This window comes from Cervus elaphus, chromosome 14, assembly GCF_910594005.1.
Source record: "Cervus elaphus chromosome 14, mCerEla1.1, whole genome shotgun sequence".
Lineage (NCBI taxonomy): Eukaryota > Metazoa > Chordata > Mammalia > Artiodactyla > Cervidae > Cervus > Cervus elaphus.
The window spans coordinates 41,686,485-41,700,056 of NC_057828.1; the positions used below are offsets into that span (position 1 = coordinate 41,686,485).

The 13,572-nt window shown below is 36.6% G+C and overlaps 1 protein-coding gene, 1 long non-coding RNA gene and 1 other non-coding gene across 13 annotated transcripts in view; 2 read left to right on the forward strand and 1 right to left on the reverse strand.

Annotated features, from left to right (window-relative positions):
* The window catches only part of DNM3 (dynamin 3), a 622,348-nt gene that overhangs the window by 204,120 nt on the left and 404,656 nt on the right, over positions 1-13,572 (forward strand). The gene's annotated exons all lie outside the window — the stretch shown is intronic.
* LOC122708305 lies at positions 5-6,685 on the forward strand. The gene is made up of 3 exons (XR_006345108.1): positions 5-517; positions 4,119-4,124; positions 6,676-6,685. It is a non-coding gene; the product is annotated as an uncharacterized LOC122708305 (long non-coding RNA).
* On the reverse strand, positions 1,163-1,289 carry LOC122708390. Its single transcript, XR_006345170.1, has one exon. It is a non-coding gene; the product is annotated as a small nucleolar RNA SNORA40 (small nucleolar RNA).

The following is a 13,572-nucleotide window of genomic DNA, read 5'->3' on the forward strand; positions in this document are numbered from 1 at the left end:
GAATCAGTAGCAGAATAACTGAGACAGAAAAATGGATCAGTGAGCTGGAAGATAGACTGGTGGAAATAACTGCCTATCAGTGAAATAAAGAGTGAGAAGAATTGAGAACAGTCTCAGACACCTCTGGGGCAATATTAGATGCACCAACATTTGAAGTATAGGGTACCCAGAAGAGAAAGAGAAAGGATCTAAGAAATATTTGAAGAGATATATTCAAAAACTTCCCTAACATGGGAAAGGAAATAGCCACCCAAGTACAGGAGGTGCAGAGAGTTCTATACAAGATAAACCCTAGGAGAAACACCCCAAGATACATATTAAACAAACTAATAAATACTAAATACAAAAGTATTAAAAGCAGCAAGGGAAAAGCAAAAAATAACATACAAAGTAATCCCTGTAAGGCTATCATCTAAATTTTCAGCAGAAATTCTGCAGGTCAGAGGATATACATTTAAAGTGATGAAAGGGAAAAACGTACAACCAAAATTACTCTACCCACCAAGGATCTCATTCAGTTTGCTGGAGATTTTAAAAGCTTTATAGACAAGCAAGGTCTAAGAGACAGCCTTACAACAAATACTAAAGGAACTTCTCTAGGCAGGAAATGTAAAAGAAGAAAAAGACCCACAAAACAAACTCAAAACATTTAAGAAAATGGCAATAGGAACATACATATTGATAACTACTTTAAATGTAAATGGATTAAATACCCTAACCATAAGACACAGACTGGCTGAATGGATACAGAAACAAGACCTGAGTACATGCTGCCTACAAGATAGCCACTTCAGACCTAAGGACACACATACACTGAAAGTGAGAGGATGGAAAAAGATATTCCATGCAAAAGGAAATCAGAAGAAATTAGGAGTACCAATACTCATATCAGACAAACAGATTTTAAAATAAGAACTGTTACAAAAGATAAGGAATGATACTACATAACCATTAAGGGATCAATTCAAGAAGATATAACAATTGTAAGTATTTATGTACCCAACATAGGAGCACATCAATACATAAGGCAAATTCTAACAACTATAAAAGGGGAAATTGACAGTAACTCAATAATGCAAGCTCAGTTGCTTCAGTCATGTCCAACTCTTTGTGACCCCATGGACTGTAGTAAGGGACTTTATTTATTTTTTTTTTTCTTCATCATGTTCCTTCTTATCTGTATCAAAACTCATACTGAACAATGAGTTGTGGGTTGCAAAAGAGGACTTACTTTTGCACTTGTCTGTAAGTCTTTGTCCACAAATTAAACAAAAACAAACACAAGTGCTACAGTAAGGGACTTAACATCCCACCTACACCAATGGACACATCATCCAGACAGAAAATTAATTAAGAAACAAAAGTCTTAAATGACACATTAAGTCAGATGGACCTAATTGATATCTATAGAACATTCCATCCAAAAGCAGCACAGTACACTTTTTTCTCCTAAGTGCACATGGAGAATTCTCCAAGACAAATCACATCTTGGGTCACAAATCAAGTCTCAGTAAATTTAAATAAATTGAAATCATATCAAGTTCCTTTTCTCACCACAATGCTATGAAATTAGATATCAATAGCAGGAAAAAAAACTTAACACAAACACAGAGACTAAACAGTATACTTCTAAATAGCCACTGAAGAAATCAAAGAGGAAATTAAAAAATGTGCTGTGCTGTGCTTAGTCACTTCAGTCATGTCTGACTCTTTGTGACCTCATGGACTGCAGCCCGCCAGGCTCCCCTGTCCATGGGATTCTCCAGACAAGAATACTGGAGTGGATTGCCATCCCTTTTCCACTGAAGAAATCAAAGAGGAAATAAAATAATTTACCTAGAAGCAAATGACAATGAAAACACAATGACCCAAAATCTATGGGATGCAGCAAAAGCAATTCTGAGAGGGAAATTTATACCAATACAACTGTACCGCCAGAAATGAGAAAAACATCAAACAAAGAACCTAAGCTTACACCGAAAGCAACTAGAAAAAGAACAAAAAGTCTCAAAGTTAGTAAAGGAGGGAAATCATAAAGATCAGAGCAGAAATAAATGAAAAAGAAATGAAGACAACAATAGCAAAGATCAATAAAACTGAAAAGTGGTTCTTTAAGAAGATAAACAAAATTGACAAACCATTAGCCAGACTCATTGAGAAAAAAAGAGAGAAGACTTAAGTCAATAAAATTAAAAATGAAAAAGAAGTTACAACAGACAGTGCAGAAATACAAAGAATCATAAGAGACTACTGTGAGCAACTATATGCCAATAAAATGGAAAACTTGGAAGAAATGGACAAATTCTAAGAAATAGTACAGGCTTCCAAGACTGAACCAGGAAGAAATAAAAAATATGAACAGAGCTATAAGTACTGAAATGAAAACTGTGAGCAAACATCTTTCAACAAACAAAAGCCCAGGGCCAGATGGCTTCGTAGGCAAATTCTATCAAACATTTAGAGAAGAGCTAACACCTATTCTTCTCAAACTTTCAAAAAATTGCAGTGGGAAGAACACTCCCATACTCATTCTATGAGGCCACCATCACCCTGATACCAAAACCAGACAAAGATATCAAAAATGAAAGAAAACTACAGGTCAGTATCCTGATGAACATAGAAGCAGAAATCCTAAACAAAATACTTGCAGCCAGAATCCAACAACACAATAAAAGGGATCATACACCATAATAAAATGGGGTTTATCCCAGGGATGCAAGGATTCTTTATGTAAATCAATCAGTATGATACACCATAATAACACACTGAAAGCTAAAAAACATATGATCATCTCATTAGATGCAGAGAAAGCTTTCAACAAAATTCAGCATCCATTTGTGATAAAAAACTCTCCAGAAAATGGGCATAAAAGGAAACTACCTCAACATAATAAAGGCCATATATGACAAACTTGCCGCAAACATTATTCAATGGTGAAAAACTGAAAGCATTTCCACTAGGATCAGGAATAAGACAAGGATGCCTACTCTTTGCCACTATTACTCAGCATTGCTTTGGAAGACCTAGCCACAGCAGTCAGAGAAGAAAAAGAAAAGGAATCCAGATTGGATAAGAAGAAGCAAAACTGTTTGCAGACGACATGATAGAAAACCCTAAAGATGCCACCAGAAAATTACTAGAGCTAATCAATGAATTTAGTAATGTTGCAGGATACAAAATTATTACACAGAAATCCCTTGCATTCCTATTCATTAACACCACTCACAACGAAAAATCAGAAATTAAGGAAGCAATTTCATTCACCATTACAACAAAAAGAATAAAATACCCAGGAATAAACCTCCCTAAGGAGACAAACCTAGATAGAATATTAAAAAGCAGAGACATTACTTTGCCAACAAAGGTCCGTCTGGTCAAGATTATGGTTTTTCCAGTGGTCATATATGGATGTGAGAGTTGGACTGTGAGGAAAGCTGAGTGCCAAAAAATTGATGCTTTTGAACTATGGTGTTGGAGAAGACTCTTGAGAGTCCCTTGGACTGCAAGGAGATCCAACCAGTCCATCCTAAAGGAGATCAGTCCTGGGTGTTCATTGGAAGGACTGATGCTGAAGCTGAAACTCTGTTACTTTGGCCACCTCATGCGAAGAGTTGACTCATTGGAAAAGATGCTGGAAAGACTGAGGGCAGGAGGAAAAGGGGATGACAGAGGATGAGATGGCTGGATGGCATCACTGACTTGATGGGCATGAGTTTGAGTAAACTCCGGGAGTTGGTGATGGACAGGGAGGCCTGGCGTGCTGCGATTCATGGGGTCGCAAAGAGTTGGACATGACTGAGCGACTGAACTGAACTGAACTGAACTGAACTGAAGGAGACAAAATTCTGTATGCAGAAAACTATAAGACCCTGATGGAGAAATATATCATGTACGTGGATTGGAGGAATCAATATTATGAAAATGACTATAACACCCAATGCAATCTACAGATTCAATGCAATCCCTAGCAAATTACCAATGGCATTTTTTCACATAACTGGAACAAAAAATTTTAATTTGTGTGGAAACGCAAAAGATCCTGAATAGCCAAAGCAACCTTGAGAAAGAAAAATGAAGCTGGAGGAAACAATCTTCATGACTTCACACTGTGCTACAAGGCTATGGTAATCAAGACAGTATAGCAGTGGCACAAAAACAGAAATATAAATCAATGCAACAAGACAGAAAGCCCATAGATAAACCCATAAATCTATGGGCACCTTATCTTTGACAAAGGAGGCAAGAATATACAATGAAGAAAAGACAACCTTTTCAGTAAGTGGTGCTGGGAAAACTGGACAGCTATGTGTAAAAGAATGAAATTAAAACACTTCCTAACACCATACACAAAAATAAACTCAAAATAGATTAAAGACCTAAATGTAAGGCTAGAAACTATAAAACCTTTAGAGAAAAACATAGGCAGTGCACTCTGACATAAATCACAGCAAGATCTTCTTTGTCCCACTTTCTAGAGTAATGGAAATAAAAAAAAATAAATGAGGCCTACTTAAACATAAAAGATTTGTACAACAACGGAAACTATAAACCAGATACAAAACCTCAGAATGGGAGAAAATAATTGTAAATGAAGCAGCTGACAAAGGATTAATCTCCAAAATATATAAGCAGCTCATGAAACTCAGTATCAAAGAAACGAACAACAAATCAAAAAATGCTTGGAAGACCTAAACAGCTATTTCTTCAAAGAAGACATACAAATGATCAACAAACACATGGAAGATGCTCAGCATTGCTCATTATTAGAGAAATGCAAATCAAAACTACAATGAGGTATCACTTCACACTGATCAGAATGGCCGTGATCAAAAAACTACAAACAATAAGTGCTCAAGAGCATATGGAGAAAAGGGAACTTTCTTGCATTGTTGATAGGAACGTAAATTGATGCAGCCACTGTGGAACCAGTATGGAGATTGCTTTAAAATCTAGCAATAAAGCTACCATATGACCTAGCTATCCCACTACTGGGCATATACCCTGAGAAAACCATAATTCAAAGAGACACATACCTCAATGTTTATTGTGGCACTCTGCAATAATCAGGACATGGAAGCAACCTAAATGTCAATTGACAAATGATTGGATAAAGAAGTTGTGGTACGTATATACAGTGAAATATTACTCAGCCATAAAAATGAATGAATTTCAGTCAATTGAACTGATGTGGATGAACCTACAGCCTGTTATACAAATGAAGTAAGTCAGAGAAAAATATTGTATATTAACACATATATATGCAATCTAGAAAAATGGTACTGATGAATCTATGTGCAGGGCAGGAAAAGAGATACATACATACTAAATGGACTTGTGGACACAGCAGGGGAAGGAGAGGATAGAGCGATTTGAGAAAATAGCATTGACATGTAACACTACCATGAGTAAATAGATAACTAGTGGGAAGTTGCTGAACAACACAGGGGACCCAGCCTGGTGCTCTGTGATAACCTAGAGGTGTAGAATGGTGGGGAGGGAGGCTCAAGATGGAGGGGATATTTGTATACTTATGGCTGATTCATGTTGTTGTACAACAGTTACCAACACAATGTTTTGAAACAATTATCCTCTAATTAAAAATAAAAATTCATCTTACAGGCTTTGAAAAGTTTTGTTTTGTTTTGTTTTACAAAAAATGTACTTCTTGATATGCTATTTTTGTTGGGAAAAATAACATGCAACAAAAGCATGTTATTATTTTGATTGTGAGATCAATCATGAAATTGACTTGATTCTGAAAAATTGGCTTGATTATGAAATTCATCATGAAAGATAGGAAGAATAGATTGAGAACTTGAATATGGATATAAATATATAGATAGATAAATAGAATTTTAACTCTTTTAGAAAACTTGAATAAAGGAGAAAAATGTGAAGACACTGGCAACAATGAATGTTCTATTAAAATGGAACTTGTTTTTGTCATCCAAATTTTATCAATGTGAAAGTTCACTAGATGTGTATTACTAAAACTGGCAGATTCATTTCTTTGCCACTGGGGGTCACTGTAAAGACGTTGCTTGAACAAGTCTAAAATTTCCCTTTGTGGCATTTGAATGTAGAAATTTTAATGTGGAAAAGAAGTACTGTTTATTAGACTAAAAATTATATAAGAAAGGAAATAGTGTTCTCTTCATTTCATTGCATATTACAGATATGAATCTTAGGAATTTTCTTTATATTGATATATGGATGTGTTGCTTTGCTATTCAAAGTGGAACTATTTAATTAAAGTGACTTTAACATTATAGAAATATTGTATTTTCATGTGGTCCTAGTTTTAAAATTCAAAGAAAATTAAAACAACAATTTCCTATGCAGTTTTATTCCTGAACTGTGATATGACCATAAGCTTCTAACATTCTTATTAACATAGGTGTTCTTTTAAAAGTTGCTATGGAAGCATATCCTATAAGCCATCTCCAGAGTATCTGTCCAAACCAGACCTATATATTTATCTTGTTGACAGTAAAAATAAAAATATGACCATTAAAACAAACCAAAACTCTTCTTTATTTCTCTAAGACTCTCATTCTTCCTGGCTTTCAGGATCTGTTTCTCCCTCCTTCCTCCATCTCTGTCTTCCTCTCCTTTTTCTTTTCTCTGTTCTTCCTCTCCAACATTTCTTGAGTGATTGTTGTAATCCTTGAGTAGAAGGAGAATTATTTCTTCCACTGAGACAAGAGTAAAGTAAAAGCTTTAGTACATGCAGATAGAGCTTCATTTGTATGTATCTGGAGAGGTGCATTTGAAGATTTTATTGCCTATGGGCATAGTTGTTTTTTTTTTTTCTTAAGTAAGAAACAAGACTGTAGGCTGAGAAGGAACTGGGAGTCAGGATGAGGGTAGAGGGATGGTAAGGAGGATAGGAGAGAAGGAAGTTGTGTAAGATGTTTGAGGAGAAGGATATTTTGGATAACTGCTGTGAGGAAAGAGAAAAGGAGAAAGTGGACAACATTGAAGGACTCCATTGAGGACAGATCCCATCTGCACCAAGCTTCAGGATAGCATGACTCCCGGAAACAGTCAGCAGTTAGGGATTTTGAGAGGTAAATACTTGGATTGTTTTTGAGTCAGAATTATGCAGAATCTATCAGGTGGAAGACAAGAGTTGAGGATATTGGAAAAATAATAGTGGGAAAGATGACCTGTAAAATCTTTGGAAGAAGGGAAGAAAGTGAAGCCAAAAGGACCTGTAAACTTTGGGGAGAATGAGATGGTTCAAGGATGAGGTTCTGGGTAAGACTGAAGAATCTTAATGCATTATTCATAGTAGGTGAGTAAAGGAATTGGAAGAATAAGAGTTTGTGATTATAAACAGGAATATTAGAGTTTGTAATTTACAGTTGGAGCAAGTCTAGATAAAATATGTCTAGGATGTTGTCATAGAAAGAAATTGGTCAAATGACATAGGTGAAAATCATTGAATATAAGAGCTGAGGAAACTAAATACATGAAGAGAAATGGGTACATCATCTTCACATACATTGGTATTGCTGGATAGTGATGGAATCTAAGGGTGATGAAGACCATGATGCTAAAACCTACAGTAAAGTGTGTGTGTCTGAGTATTGGAGATGGGTGTCTGGGCATTTGGTAAATGACAGCAACAAGGAAGAAAGGAAGGTGCTATAACCAGATGACGGAAGGCTTCAAAGCAGTGTTTTATGTGAAGGTAGAAGTTGAATGTAGATTTTGGTTTGAAGCAGAACTGAGGAATAAGGAAACTTCATTAACTTTCATTCTCTTTTCTTCCACTTGAGGGACATGAAGGAAAGAACTAGATTTAAATGAAGGCACAGAGGTGAGAGCTATTGTTTAGACTAGAGCATGAGTGTATTGGAGTAATATGGTAACAATAAAGACAGTTCCAGATGGCACAGTGAAAAGGATTGGCAGAAAGGCAGTAAGGGGAGGAAGTAGGCAGCATGCTGAAAGTGCAGCTGTTCTTCTGAAATAACTAAGAAGCATTCTTGAGAAACATTGCCTTAATAAATTACATTAACAAGGGCATAAGAGATATAAAAATTACATTTTAAAGCAGTACAGCCTAATGGTTAATAGCACAAACTCTGGAGCCATACTGCCTGGGCTTGAATACTGGCTCCACCACTTAATAGCAGTGATCTTGGGCAAATTTCTTAATCCTTACATACTTCAGTTTCCTCACCTGTAAAATGGGTATAATTTACCTTCTTTATTAGATTGTTATGAAATTAAATGAGTTAATATCTATATAATATTGAGGAAAGCGTTTGGCGCTTAATAAGCCCTATAAAAATACTGCTGCTGCTGCTAAGTCACTTCAGTCGTGTCTGACTCTGTGCAACCCCATAGATGGCAGCCCACCAGGCTCCCCCGTCCCTGGGATTCTCCGGGCAAGAACACTGGAGTGGGTTGCCATTTCCTTCTCCAATGCATGAAAGTGAAAAGTGAAAGTGAAGTCACTCAGTCGTGTCCGACTCTTCACGACCCCATGGACTGCAGCCTACCAGGCTCCTCCATCCGTGGGATTTTCCAGGCAAGAGTACTGGAGTGGGTTGCCATTGCCTTCTCCATATAAAATATGACATAAAATTAATATGCTTCATTGGTTAAAAAGTAGGTTTGTAGCTGTTGAGTTTCAGATTAGCAGTTATTTTTCCTTCAGGAATTTCTGTGATAAAAGCCAATAGTTGTTGGATTTTCAGGAAGTTTATAGCTATAAAACTGAAGTCTCACTCAGTGAAGTTAACCATTGCTTTCCACTTCCTTCTTGCTAGTTTCTTCTTAGGGTTACCAACATTATCACTTGTCTAAGCCTCCTTACACATTCATGATGTACACCCATAATGATGTACAAAGCCAGAGCCAATTGGATTACCTGTACAGTGGTGTGCATGGGATGTGTGTGTGTGTGTGTGTGTGTGTGTGTGTGTGTGTGTGTGTTTATGTGAAACAGTTTCTGGCAATGGTGCCTGTAGTGAACTATATAATGCAAATCATATTCCCTATTTAGTAGATCCCAGTGGAGCCGATGGACTTAATAGAAACTTTTGCTGTTGGAGAAATTCCTGTTCAGATGAAGGACAGAAGACATGAGGAGCTTGTATCTGGTTTTGGAGTTAAGGGTGACATTAAAATAGATCTGGTGCTATCAACTAGTTTCAAGTTATCCAGCTGAAACTTTAGTTAAAAGAATTTCCACACAGTTGCCAACAAAGTCCCTGCATGGTGTTCTGAACCAGAATATTTTGTAGTCAGCAGTCTGAGCTATCTATTCAGGATTTCAAATAGTTTCCTGAGTGCTATGTGCAGCATTATTAGTTATTGTCTGCAGTAAAAACCCCTGAATGAGAAAAGTAAAAGTGAGAAATATGTAATAGTCTCAGGTCCACAACAATGATGGAATCCTACTGGGCAGGCATTGTGAAGACTTCTTAGCATGGCAAAGAAAGAAGTTTCTTGGTTAAATCCTTCTAGGAGAAACTCCCTTGTCCGCTATCCATTGTTCTCCCAGGGAATTTCTTCTTCTGGGAGTACCTTCTTGGAGTTTCTTCCTTGTCCATTTCCCCGAAGTCATATGGGAAGTGGAAAAGAGGGATTATAACCTTCTCTGAAGAGGCACAGTTTTCATAGCTTGTGGTCTACTTATAAAAACTTAGGGTTGTGGACGTGTTAAGACTCTAACGAAGGCTTTTTCAGTCCAGGCTTTTTGTATCTTTGGGAATACAGTTTCTTAAACTCATTAAGGCTTAACTATCTGCTTATAGTTAATTCCATGTACAAATAACTACAGTCAAAGCTTTTTCCTAGACATAGATCTTAAATCATTTTTTGTTGTTGTTGTTTGTTTACAATTAATACTCTTTCCCTACCCTTCTTTCCTCTCTTTCAACTTATCTTTCAACTTGAAGCTATCTGAGACTATAGGCTTGAGGAGGGTGATAATGTGTTTTAAGTGTACAATTTGATCAGTTTGATATTATGTACACTCATGCAACTACCACCACAACCCAGATAAAGAACATTTCTATCACCTGTAAAGGTTCCCTTGTGTTCCTTTCTAGTCAGTTCCACCCTGTTTTCCTCCTCCTGGCTCTAGGAAACCACTGATCTGCTTTTTGCTATATGTTAGATTTGTCTTTTGAGTTTTATGTGAAATGGAATCATACAGTAAGTACTCCTGGTGTCTGGCTTCTGCTCAGCATGATATTTTTGAGATTCCTCCCTGCTGCTGTATGTTTTAGGTCATTCTTTTAAATTGGTGAATAGTATTTCATTGTGTGGTTCTGTCATATTTTGTTGATTCATTTACCTTTTGATGGAACTTTAGTTTTCTCCAATTTGGGGTGATAACAGATAAAGCTGCCATAAACATTTATGCATGAGTTTTCTATGTTCATATGTTTTCATTTCACTTGGAAAAATACTTATGAGTGGAATTGCTGGACTACTCATAAAAGCTGAGACATGGAAGCAATCTAAATGTCCATCAACAGCTGAATGCATTAAGATGTGGGATATATATTATGGAATACCACCCAGCCATAAAAAAGAATGAAATAACGACATTTTCAGCAACATGGATGGACCTAGAGAGTATCATACTAATTGAAGTAAGTCAAAAGTAGAAAGACAAATACCATATATCACTTATATGTGGAATCTAAATATGACACAAATGAACCTATCTATGAAACAGAAATACACTTAACAAATATAGAGAACAGACTTGTGGTTGCCAAGTGGGAGGAGTTGTGGGATGGGTGGAGTAGAAGGTTGGGGTTAATGGATATAAGCTATTTTGTACAGGATGGATTAGCAACAAGGTCATACTATACAACACAGAAAGCTATATTCAATATCCTATGATAAACCATAATGGAAAAGAATATTAAAGAAAAATGTTTTTGTGTTATCACAGAATCACTTTGCTATGCAGCAGAAATTAACAGCATTGTAAATCAATTATAGTTCTACTTAAAAAGAGTGGAATTACTGGGTAAGTGTATGTTTAATATTTTTAAGAAACCACTAAGCTGTTCTACAAAGTAGTTGTACAAATTTTATTCCCGGCAGCAATGTGAGTGCTTTAGTTGCTCCACATACTCACCGACACTTGATATTGTTAGTTTTATTTTAATTGTAGTCATTGTAATGTCTATGCAGTGGTATTGATTTGCCTTTTCGCTGAGCATCATTTCATGTCCCGATAGGCTACTTGTAAATTTTCTTTTGTGAAGTGTTTGTCTATTTTATTTTATTCTTTTAAATTAATTAATTTAATTGGAGGCTAATTACTTTACAATATTGTAGTGGTTTTTGCCAAACATTGACATGAATCAGCTATGGGTGTACATGTGTTCCCCATCCAGAGCCCCGCCCCCACTTCCCTCCCCATCCCGTCCCTCAGGATCATCCCAATGCACCACCCCTGAGCACCCTGTCTCATGCATCGAACCTGGGCTGGCGATGTGTTTCACATATGATAATTTACATGTTTCAGTGCCATTCTCCCATATCATCCTGCCCTCGCCCTCTCCCACAGAGTCCAAAAGACTATTTTTTACATCGGTGTCTCTTTTGCTGTCTCGCATATAGGGTCATCGTTACCATCTTTCCAAATTCCATACACATGCATTAGTATACTGTATTGGTGTTTTTCTTTCTGGCTTACTTCACTCTGTATAATAGGCTCCAGTTTCATCCACCTCATTAGAACTGATTCAAATGTATTCTTTTTAATGACTGAGTAATATTCCATTGTGTATATGTACCACAGCTTCCTTATCCATTCGTCTGCTGATGGGCATCTAGGTTGCTTCCATGTCCTGGCTATTATAAACAGTGCTGCGGTGAACATTGGGGTACATGTTATCTCTTTCAGATCTGGTTTCCTCAGTGTGTATGCCCAGCAGTGGGATTGCTGGGTCATATGCCAGTTCTATTTCCAGTTTTGTAAGGAACCTCCACACTGTTCTCCATAGTGGCTGTACTAGTTTGCATTCCCACCAACAGTGTAAGAGGGTTCCCTTTTCTCTGTACCCTTTCCAGCATTTATTTTTTGTAGACTTTTTGATAGCAGCCATTCTGACTGGCATGAGATGGTACCTCATTGTGGTTTTGATTTGCATTTCTCTGATAATGAGTGCTGTTGAGCATCTTTTCATGTGTTTGTTAGCCATCTGTATGTCTTCTTTGGAGAAATGTCTATTTAGTTCTTTGGCCCAGTTTTTGATTGGGTCGTTTATTTTTCTGGAATTGAGCTGCAGGAGCTGCTTGTATATTTTTGAGATTAATTCTTTGTCCATTGCTTTGTTTGCTATTATTTTCTCTCATTCTGAAGGGTGTCTTTTCACCTTACTTATAGTTTCCTTTGCTGTGCAAAAGCTTTTAAGTTTCATTAGGTCCCATTTGTTTATTTTTGCTTTTATTTCCAATATTCTGGGAGGTGGGTCATAGAGGATCATGCTGTGATTTATGTCAGAGAGTGTTTTGCCTATATTTTCCTCTAGGAGTTTTATAGTTTCTGGTCTTACGTTTAGATCTTTAACCCATTTTGAGTTTATTTTTGTGTATGGTGTTAGAAAGTTTTCTAGTTTCATTCTTTTACAAGTGGTTGACCAGTTATCCCAGCACCACTTGTTAAAGAGGTTGTCTTTTTTCCATTGTATATCCTTGCCTCCTTTGTCAAAGATAAGGTGTCCATAGGTTCGTGGATTTATCTCTGGGCTTTCTATTCTGTTCCATTGATCTATATTTCTGTCTTTGTGCCAGTACCGTACTTTATTGATGACTGTAGCTTTTTAGTATAGTCTGAAGTCAGGCAGGTTGATTCCTCCAGTTCCGTTCTTCTTTCTCAAGATTGCTTTGGCTATTTGAGGTTTTTTGTATTTCCATACAAATTGTGAAACTATTTGTTCTAGTTCAATGAAAAATACGTTGGTAGCTTGATAGGGGTTGCATTGAATCTATAGATTGCTTTGGGTAGTATTCTCATTTCCACTATATTGATTCTTCCAATCCAGGAACATGGTATATTTCTCCATCTATTTGTGTCCTCTTTGATTTCTTTCATCAGTGTTTTATAGTTTTCTATGTATAGGTCTTTTGTTTCTTTAGGTAGATTTATTCCCAAGTATTTTATTCTTTTTGTTGCAATGGCAAATAGAATTGTTTCCTTAATTTCTCTTTCTGTTTTCTCATTGTTAGTGTATAGGAATGCAAGGGATTTCCATGTGTTAATTTTATATCCTGCAACTTTACTATATTCATTAATTAGCTCTAGTAATTTTCTGGTGGAGTCTTTAGGGTTTTCTATGTAGAGGATCATGTCATCTGCAAACAATGAGAGTTTTACTTCTTCTTTTCCAATCTGGATTCCTTTTATTTCTTTTTCTTCTCTGATTGCTGTGGCTAAAAGTTCCAAAACTATGTTGAATAGCTGTGGTGAGAGTGGGCAGCCTTGTCTTGTTCCTGATTTTAGGGGAAATGCTTTCAATTTTTCACCATTGAGGATAATGTTTGCTGTGGGTTTATCATGTATGGCTTTTATTATGTTGAGGGATA